The sequence below is a fragment of the Lolium perenne genome, chromosome 5 (assembly GCF_019359855.2).
Source record: "Lolium perenne isolate Kyuss_39 chromosome 5, Kyuss_2.0, whole genome shotgun sequence".
Taxonomy (NCBI): domain Eukaryota; kingdom Viridiplantae; phylum Streptophyta; class Magnoliopsida; order Poales; family Poaceae; genus Lolium; species Lolium perenne.
Genome location: NC_067248.2, coordinates 42,107,112 through 42,116,890, shown reverse-complemented (window position 1 = coordinate 42,116,890; position 9,779 = coordinate 42,107,112). Strand labels below are relative to the sequence as shown.

The following is a 9,779-nucleotide window of genomic DNA, read 5'->3' as shown; positions in this document are numbered from 1 at the left end:
AGTCGCCGGTGGAGGGTTGGAGTGGCCAGCCCGGGATGGTCGCCGACGTGGGGGTCCGACCTGAATAAAGGCGGTGGTCCTAGGGTCTCTCTTGCGTGAAGAGGAAGACCTACCGGAGGCCTGGACTCGTGATCTAGCCGGAGTGTTGAGTTCCGGAAGGCTCCGCCGGCGAATGTAACAGTGCTTTTTGCCTGGAGTTTGCTGGATCGGTGGTATTCGGTCGTGCGCACCCATGCTTTTATTCCGACCGATTGGTTCTGGAGGGAGCGGCGCGAAGCTCTTTTTCTGTGTTGACATCAAGTGACTATGGATCCATGATGAAAGTCGGAAGAAGAGAAGTTCATGAAGGCCGGAGGGGAGGACTAGCTAAGGGAGGTTCAAGTCTCCGCGTTGTTGAGGGACTTGCTTGGTGTTCCGGGCTTCACAGCAGCGGTATGAAAGTGGGGGCGACAACACAGGTGAAGTTCAGAGTCCTACCTTTCAGGGTGAAACCCAAGGTCTGGCCTTAACTGGTTGTGCCTGGCAATGATCTTGTTGGAGGCATTGTTTTGAGAGCGGGGACTATCTTCAGGGTGAAAATCTAAGATCGTTGATCGGGCGACGATGGTGTTCGCGCACTGTTCCCTTCTTGGAGGCGTCGTTTTTGGAGATTCTGTATTTCAGGTGTTGTCTTGGCGGTGGATGTATTGCTGTTGTTAGGCCCGAGATACTGTAGCGGGACTTTTGTTTCTTAGTTTTCTTTTCTTCTTTTTTGCTGTGTGCATCGGTAGTGCTATTAGGGTGGTGCGTTGTTGCAGAGGCTGGGTGTAATTGGTATCGTTTTGATATTAATATATTCCCTTTATCGAAAAAAAAATCAATGCTCTCTGTAGCTTCAAAGTGAAACGATGTACTGTATCTCTCTCTGTAGCTGAACTTTGCAGGAATGTTTCATGGTGACAGTGGATGTGGCCATTAAGGTTCAACTAAGAGAGGCAAAATCGACACAACTTGAGATGGATGTGGCCATTACGGTTTTGACCTTCAGATGAGCACTGCAACCAGAAGATTCATACCAAAACGTGTGGTTTTGAGAAGCATTAGTCATCAGTACATTGCTCCAATACTTTGTTTCACATACCAGTAATCTTCGATCCAGGTATCCGGCCTTTCGGTGCTATTATAGTTCTTCAGGTTTCCGGGTAGCTTGAGGTTCATCCTTGGCTTTGGTTCCTCTCGAATCATCCTGCCAAAGCATTTTGGGCCGATGTAGTCAGTTTTGTATTCATTGAGACGTTCCTGTGCGTCACGCGAGCCATTGCGGGGGTTTTTGAACGTGAGCGGGATCTCCGGCCTCCGCCTCCGCCTCCGCCTCCACCGCTAGGTTGTGGGGAGGGAGACCCGCGAGGGGGCCGATGTGACCTTTTGCTTCCGCCCTCTGATTCCCCTCGCGCTTCACGGTGCTGACTCCGGCTTCGGTGGCTGCCTTCACCATGGTGCTGGCTGCCTTCGTCGTTCCGGCTTCTGCGAGGCTCCGGGTCACGCTCCTCGTTCCGACTCCTCCTATGCTCGGGCTCACGATCAGTGTTCCGGCTTCGGCGAGGTTCCGGCGTACACTCCCTGTTCTCATTCCTCGGAGGAGGCACGTTGTCGCGGATATTGATTCCACCAGGCCCATGGGGTCTGGTGTTTCCGGCTGGACTACGACGGCGAGGGAGTGGGGGACACGGATACCCCTTGGGCGGAGGTGAGAGGTTACGGTACTTGTCCCTACCAGTGTACATTGCATCCTTTCCCTTTCTTGGATCTGACGGAGGCGTCTTTGATTGTACAGTGATTGGATTTGGGTGTTCTCTGTTTTCCTTCTGTGTTCCGAGGATCCGGTTCGCGATTCATCATCGCGATGGCGATTGTCGTAGGCGTCCTTCTGCGCGGTAGAGATGCAATGATCCGGGTTGGATTCCAACTTGCGCGAAGTATCTGCCTTGCTCTGCTGCTTCATTGCTGAAGCAACGAGCATACGGACGTAGTCGATGTCAATCTCCTCGTCCTTTTTCTTCAAGATCTCCACAGCCTTCTTCATATTATCCTTTGGAGTGGCGAACGGCTGTTGCTCAGTCGGAGTTGCGAAGGTGATCTTGCGGGGAGCTACAGCTTCTCGCCTGATCCTATCAGCCTCCCGCTGAGCCTCAGTGATCTTGTCCTCCCAGTCCTTCCGGAGTTGCTTGACTTTTGCCAGTGACTCGTCCACCTGACGTTCTCGCTGGAGAAAATTGTCCACGAAGTTCGCGGCCTCTTTCCTCTCGTCAAGCATTGCAGCTGCGGTGGTGGCAAACTTTTTGGCTGTGGCCAGCATCTCCTGCCTTTTGGCTTCTAGGGCTTCCGCATTTGCTGCGTCTTCGGGAGTTATGAGTTTGTTGAGGATATCCGAGTGTGCGATTGCATCCATGCATGCCTGCTCAACCAGTTCTTCTGGGGACAGGACTTCCTTATGCGGACGTTCCCGCGAGAGCGGAGATCCTGCATGGGATGGCTGTGGGTCGGAGTGCGTATTTTCATCCTCTGATTCCCGTTGATCCAGCGCCGCCAAGGTTGCGAGAACCTGCTTAGGCTGGGCGGATACGACTTCAGGTTCTTCACCACCTCCGAGCTCCTTTAACTTGCGATCGAACTCTTCAGTATCCATGGAGGAGGCATCCCCGGAGATTGGGCTTAGGTTGCCCAGGATCGATTCTTCACCCGGAGCGCTGCTTTCTCCGACAGTCTCCTGCTGATCCGGAGCAGCGTTGTTTTCCGGTGCCTCAAACTGCATATGGCCGGCTCCGGCTTCTTGAGGGGCGGCTCCCGCGGTATGGGCTAGGAAGTGCACGAAGTGACACCTTTGCTTCTCTAACACCTGGGAGATCCAGGCGGATCTGCATTGATCTTCCACCTTTATTTCCTCCACCTTTATTTCCTGCTCAGGGGCGGATTGGGTGAGTTTTATTTTTTCCAGATCTAAGGCGGAATCTTCCTTAGGAAGTTCCTGCATCTCAGATCGGATCTTCGCGACTGCGTCCTGCTCAGCGGCGGTCGCGTCAGCGTTACTTATCAGAGCGTTTCCGTCGGAATCGACGGTTTCACCGATGAAGATGTGTATGCCGCCAACTGGGACGATGGAGAGCTTGACGGGTTAGTCTTAGCCGGAATCCAACACTCATCTGGAGGGACGATCGGAAGGTTTCCGGCGTAAAGGACGCGCCCCACGGCGATGGTGTCGTCGTAGCTTCCCATGACGGAACCCTCCCGGTTCCGGCCTCCAGACGCCGCTGGCCCCACGGTGGGCGCCAACATCTCTACTATATTAAATGGCTAGAGGTGGTGTCCCATGGTACGTCGTCTGCTTCCGCACCGCTGAGGAGAAATATCGCCCGCCTGAAATCCCGCATCGTCCGAGAAAAGAGCGAATAGAAAAAGAAAACCAACTACCTTCCTTGTCAACCGCTGCCCACGGCTCCACCATCTCCCCCAGCTTGCCGCACAACAATCCTCCACTCTGCATCCCCATACCTCGCGCTGCGACGTTTCCCCTATCCTCCGTCGCACATATCCGCGCTGGAACCCTCTTGTGCGATTCTGCCCTTGATCTCCACAATCAGAACCATTCCTCGATCGAGAGAGCTGCGGCGGAGCGGGAGGTGCTTTGAGTAGTATGCCTGGGGGCGTGTGTGATTCCTGTCGGAGAGGGTCCAGTGCCACGGATGGCCAACAAATCCGCCCTCTCGATGCCATCCATGGGGAAATGGATGGGATCTGCGGACACAGGATGTCGGTGACGATGCCACTGTTGACGGAGGGGATTCACTGCTGTGCTGCAGGTGTTGGCGCGGTGAATCAGAGCGTGGGCGGGCATGACATCGACAGGGACGTACACCCTCCCCAATGCGTGAGCGGCACCCACACAGCTCGCACCATGGACCGGTATGAATCTTCAATATTGGATCTGTCTATGAAATTTCTGCTGAATCTGGGGCTCTTCGTCACGTCGATAATCAGCTAACATAGAGACTGCCAGACATCACTGGCTGCAAGGCAAGTCGGGGCATGTTCCAATGGCTGGCGATGAGACAAGCTCACAAGTTTGGTTACCAATTTCTCTATTCAATTATTGCTGGTCAGGTCTGTAGTTATACAAGAACTGTCCTTTAGTGTCTAGCCTGATATCTTCATATGTGTATCTGATGTACCTATAGTATAATGCAGTCCCTACTAGCAAGCCAATATGTGGAAGGGAACCACGAGCAAGCCTACATGCTTTTATATAGTGTTCTGCAGGTTACGACATTATTCTCAATAGTTGTTGATGAAACTTTTTTTTACGGAATGTTATTGGTGAAATTAATCCTCTCTGTTAGCTCTAAATATAAGCTGATGGTACATCTTGTATGCTGCAGATTGGAGGTGTGATTCGTCCAGCAGTTTCGTGTGAGAGCAAGTCATGTGCAGAGGGGATAAATAGAGCAATAAGTTTTCCTACTGGATCAGGAAACATGTGATAGGTCTGGTGTGGTTGCTAGGGTGATAATAATGCCACGGATGTGTGAACTTATATGGTTTCAAAATCTTCTTCACCATTGTCTTTATGTTACATCTCATGTCTTCACGTTTAGGATTTCTGCAGGTTTAGGTTTTTCATTAATTATTTGCCGATTCATAACAGTGGCTTCCTCATTCTCTTGTCTCGGCAAGACATTTGTCCTTTCATGCATGTACCTTTTTAAGTACATTGTCTACCCGGTCTTGATGTTTCTTTCCTTTTGTAGAGATATAAGGATTTTGTGTGTTGCAAATAAATACAGTCTCAGGCTTAGCTTAACCTTCATTTTCTTTTATTTTTATATAAGTTTACTAGCATTATTACTGAGTATTTAGGTCCATGCTGCCTTTTGGGCATGTTCAATTGTTTGTACTATGTAGCATTAGCTTAATATATTTCATATTATATCACCAAACATATTGGATTTGATACTGCATTAATATTTGGAATTATTGGTTGAGAAACACTAGATTACCTGAGCTGCTGCATATTTTTGTTAATTTGCCGATGTAAGTATCGTGGGGCTGTAATTGTTGATTGGTTTTAGATATGCACATTTCTATTTGCAGGTTATCCCATTCATGTTTCTTTACACAAAACTTAACTTGCTTTATTCCTTGTCAGTTAATGCTTTATATGGATACTAAAAGAAAAGGCTAGATCTTTTCCTAAAACAAGAAGCACCAATTAAAAGAGAGAATGTTTAGACCTAGCATTATATGTAGATATAACTGTGGACAAAGCGAATTGCTAAAACAAATTGCTATCTCCCTAGGCGCTCTATTTGTGAATTTGTTTTCTGCTAGGTTATCATACCAGTTGTTGCGCACGGAAGCTTCAAGCCATGGATCAAGTTGTGCAAGCCACCCGCGTTCGGTGGCATGCTGCCCAAGTCGGCGGCAGCCAAGGGAATTTCTTCATGGTATGCTGGTAGGTGCTTCTCTCCATTGACGCTAAAATTTCTATCAAAAGTTCTGAACATTCATATTCCTGCTGCTTCAGATTCACTTCAAGTAGGTGTTGGGTCATGACAGCCGAGGATGTGGATTAGGACGCAAGTTCGATGGTGCTCCGGACTAGCACGCACTGTGTTCAAAGGAGTGACTGTCTTGGATGTAGTTTCTTACAAGGAACAAGGTACCACCGTGAAAGGGATGGGAGCTGACCACCTATACTGCCTAACATTGACAACAAGGCTGATCTACACAGCACCCTGGACATCCACAAGTGTTGTTGCACAACTATTATATGTACTGAATCTGGTTGACGAGATTGCCAACTGGCTAGAAGCAGTTTTATTCATTCTCATAGCACATGATATATTTGCTGGAGAGAGCTGCCAGAGAGAATGGGGATCGGGGTAGAACCATCTGGTGCCGCAGCACCTGCAGTTGAACTTTCTCCATTGCATCCATCTGAAACTCTCTTGAGACAAATCAATTACAAAATACCAAGAATATGTTCTCTGTTGCGATACGGGTATGTCACGTGTCAATCACCACAGCCGCTTAATATAATCTCTTATTTGTCTGTATGCTTGTTTTTTTGCTTACCTCATTACTTTGTATGAGTGCCCTATGATCCTGTCACCTATTTTAATCAATTATTTCGTCTTGTAATCATGAGAAGCAAAGCCAAGTCGAGGGTGATCCTGAACTCTGAAGGTCTTACTTCCCAAGCCAAATTACTCTCGTCACAATAGTTGCAGGGTGCATACTTCTGTAGCTTTTGAGAACCATGTTCTATCTAGAATTTTGGTTTATTGATCATTGAATAGCTTGAAAAAATATTTTTTTAGCTTCTCGTTTATATCCATAGTCGTCACCACAGCAATTCAATTCATTTTTTGTTTAGCCCGTTGGTTTCTAGATTTTGAAACAATTGATAAAATTGTGTACGATGACAGTTTATATAGAGATGAATATGAAATACTCCTAGGTGAAAGAAAGGGGTAACAATTAATTAATTAATTCATTTATTTGACTAGGAATTGAGCAGAAATAAAGTAGGTTCAGAATATGTACTCAATACGCAGTTAAGCAGTTCATCACAACACTAACGTGTATGAAAATATTTTTATTCAGTGGGGATGCTAGCCAAGACATGAGAACGATGATGCACATATCATGCTATGTCGTGCGTTGATGGGTCGGCCAGAGGCTATCCTTGCCAGGTCCTCCGAGTTCTACCACAATAGTAACAACTACAACAGCGCTCTCGACAACATGCAGAATTCACAGCAGTACATTTTGTGGAGCACCAACATGAACACAAGAGTCCTACCAGAGTACTTCATCAGCATCAAGTTCCCAGAGTGCGCAACACCTGCAAGGTTAGTGAGGGCCCTGTCCGAAACTCTAAATTGATGCTGGAATTCTTATGGGCGGTTCTTGTGTCTCATGTAGTTTACTGGAAACATGTTTTCAGGATCATTGGGAGCTTTCCAATCCTTGGAGACGTGATTCAGTGGTTCGTTGCGATTAGCCAAGCTATAGATATTGCAGGGAACTTGCAATCGATTCAAGATAAATTTATGTTCTTTGCCTGATCGTCACATCTGCTGCATTTGACTAATGTAATTGTGCGGTCCCTACCATGCAGCCATACGGAACATCCTCGCCACCAGCGCCTCCCCTCTCTCTCTCCTCTCTTATCCAGTTGAGAGTCCTCCACCTCCCCCCGGCTCCTCTCTCTCCCCTCTCCGGCGGCTTGGCCGGCCGGAGTAGGCGGGAGAGAGGAGGCCGGCCTGTATATAGTCGGTGTAGGTTTTTAGTTGTAGTGTTTGGGCTTCGTCCCAGTTTGGCGACATGCCGGTGGAGGCTTTGTCGGCCATGGCGCGCGGGCGGCGCATGGCGGCAGGAAGAGAAGCTGTTCCGGCTCGTGGAGCTTCAGAGGATGGAGCAGGCGAGCAGGGGAGCAAATCTTCCCTCCACAAGAGTCAATAAGGCCCAGGTTTGTGTCAAGCTCGAGATCTGGCTGCCTGTTTCTCCCCCTTCTCTGGCCGGCCGCGGTGGCGAGGGGAAAAGGGGTGTTGATGCAGATCCAGATGCTCAAGCTTGGTGGCACATGGGTGAGCGTGCGGTGCTCACTGAGTTGGAAGCTTTCTATTGGCGGCAGATATCAAGCGCCGGCGACGTCCGCCGCCGCTATTCTTGGCCAAGGGGGCCTCTCCGCACCTCGGAAGAGCCAGCTCCGGGGACCATCTACTTCCCCCAGGCCGATGTGCTGGGGGGGAAGATCTTTGATCTGGGCGTGGTAATCCATCCTGGTGGTGAACCAAGTGGCGAAGTCCCCGGCGTCGCCGCCAGAGACCACGCCCCAAGATCCTGTCGACGTGGTGGAGAAGAAGGACCTGATTGCTTTCTTTTTAATCTTTTTGGGTTCCTTTTTGTAAAATCTTCGGACTCTTGTGCTAATGTTCCAAAAGCCAAGGTCCTCCTTGTAATTGTTCCCACCGACTAATGAAGCTTCCAGGCCTTTGTGGCCTTATCTGTTCAAAAAAAAAAAAAAATACCATGCAGCCATACAATAAGGAAGAAAATAAAGTGCATTACCTAGAATTTCCCAACTTTGGTAGACGTGAATTTCTAGGATCTTTGGCTGAACTAATTATGCATGCTCTCCCCTCTTATCATTGGAAGTTCCACGCTCATGGATAGCTACTAGGTACTAACCCTTTGAACTCATTTTTACATCGTTGCATATGAACTAAACAATCCTCATTTGTAGCTCATTTGCATGTATTGTGTAAACATATGAGAGATGCGAGCTATTTTGGCCCTGCCGTCTGGCGGATGGACGATGGCACAAGCGCCAACTTGATGTAGTATGGCTCACAATGCATGCTCGACACCCTAAATATAGTCTTCCAAGCCGTTCTGCGACATGAGTGACAATACTAAAGCACCTTGAGCTTGCGGGCAACATGGCCGACGGACTAGGGCATGAGGAGCTGTCTGATGAGGGAAGATCTGGCCTCTGGGGTTGAAGTAATAGGTGAGATAATAAGCGATGGAAGGAAAACAGTGTTCAATACGCAAAGTCTTGGTCACACTTGAGTAACTAGATTCACATTTTAACCGTACCAGGGAGTAAATCTTAGTTAACAGATCCATTCTTCTTATGCAGTGGAACCTTGATGTTTTCCAAATATATTAACTTTTGCGCCAATATAAATTTTTTCATACGCAGTATTATGTTTATATGTGCAATAACCAAAAGAAATTAATGACCGATGCAACGCACGGGCATTCAACTAGTGTTAGGCTAAAACGTCAATGGGCATCTTCGGTACTAGAAGATTAATGATTCAGTACCCAGACTGGGATAGCGTTCTATTACCATGGCCAGCTCATCAGATGTCACCTGATATTATGAAAGATCAATTGCCAAGAGTCACATCAGTAAAGACCAGCACAGCTACTATGACAAACTGACAGATTTGACCAAAAAAATCTTTCATGAAACCAAGGCAAGGTAGACAGAGTGCATCCAGTACCCAAGTTCAATCTGTTAAGTACCTAACAAGAAATTCACCAAACAAAAACAAACAAAGTGAAGACAAAATTTATTCAGCACCATGTGTTAACTTGTCAAGCACCCATATGATTCAGCACCTTGGAGAATCTTCTTAAGCACCCCATATGTTTCAGCACTTCGGAGAAAATTATTCAGTATATTCAGTTAGTCTTCAAGCTACATTTAAAGGAGTGGCAGATAGCTAAACATATTAAAATCTTAACAAAGGTTGCCCAATAAATGTGGTACAGATCAAGTTTTTTGGGACCAAAAATCATAATGGAATTTCAGCCCTTTGTGTTTTATCGAAGCAAAGGTTGCCCAATATGATGTCTGATGATTCAAAATATCAAAGTACACCATATAGTAAATTATCCAGGTTGAAAGCACTCATATTCCAGGTTGAAAAGGCCAATTGTAGAATGAGAATACACTCTGGTTGATAAAACGGCATGCTAATGCATCTGGCACTCTCGATGATAATATTAAGCACCCAAAATGAAATATACATCTCAAGCATAAGTGTCAAATCTAGGGTGCATGGGATAGACAAAATTTCAATTCAGCACCGCACCATAACTCATTAAGTACTCGTGATAATTGACATTAGCAAACAGTATAAACCCAAAGAGAAACCTTGTACTAGTAGTACCACTATTCAACACCTCAAAGAAACTTGTTAAGCACCCACATATGAATCAGCAAC

The 9,779-nt window shown here is 47.2% G+C and overlaps 1 long non-coding RNA gene across 7 annotated transcripts; it reads left to right on the top strand.

Moving 5' to 3' along the window:
- The first annotated feature begins 3,394 nt into the window (after positions 1-3,394).
- LOC127298507 (uncharacterized) lies at positions 3,395-8,186 on the top strand. 7 transcript variants are annotated; one of them, XR_007849804.2, is made up of 8 exons: positions 3,397-3,939; positions 4,034-4,137; positions 4,222-4,293; positions 4,413-5,485; positions 5,558-5,782; positions 5,899-6,034; positions 6,640-6,887; positions 6,983-8,186. It is a non-coding gene; the product is annotated as an uncharacterized lncRNA (long non-coding RNA). The 7 variants fall into 7 exon arrangements; XR_007849806.2 differs by having other exon boundaries at positions 3,395-3,939; positions 4,015-4,137; positions 4,212-4,293; positions 5,558-6,034; XR_007849803.2 differs by having other exon boundaries at positions 3,396-3,939; positions 4,413-5,477; positions 5,558-6,034.
- Positions 8,187-9,779: the final 1,593 nt, after the last annotated feature.